Below are 207 nucleotides of genomic sequence, written 5' to 3' on the forward strand. Positions count from 1 at the left end.
GTTTGTAACCTGTTGTATATTAATACAGAATATAGTGAACACGTTATCCTCTGCTAAATTGTTGCATTATCAACTTTAAAAATTCTACTGCTGTCCAAGAAAATATTGGCTATACTTTTTTTCATGTAATTGGTATTGTCTAAGGTAAGGTCTGCTGCTTTCCCGTCCATTGTCACCAGTTGACTCCTTTTAGATTTCCTGTTTTTG

The sequence above is a fragment of the Apteryx rowi genome, unplaced genomic scaffold, assembly GCF_003343035.1.
Source record: "Apteryx rowi isolate R43461 unplaced genomic scaffold, aptRow1 scaffold_51, whole genome shotgun sequence".
In the NCBI taxonomy this organism is placed as follows: domain Eukaryota; kingdom Metazoa; phylum Chordata; class Aves; order Apterygiformes; family Apterygidae; genus Apteryx; species Apteryx rowi.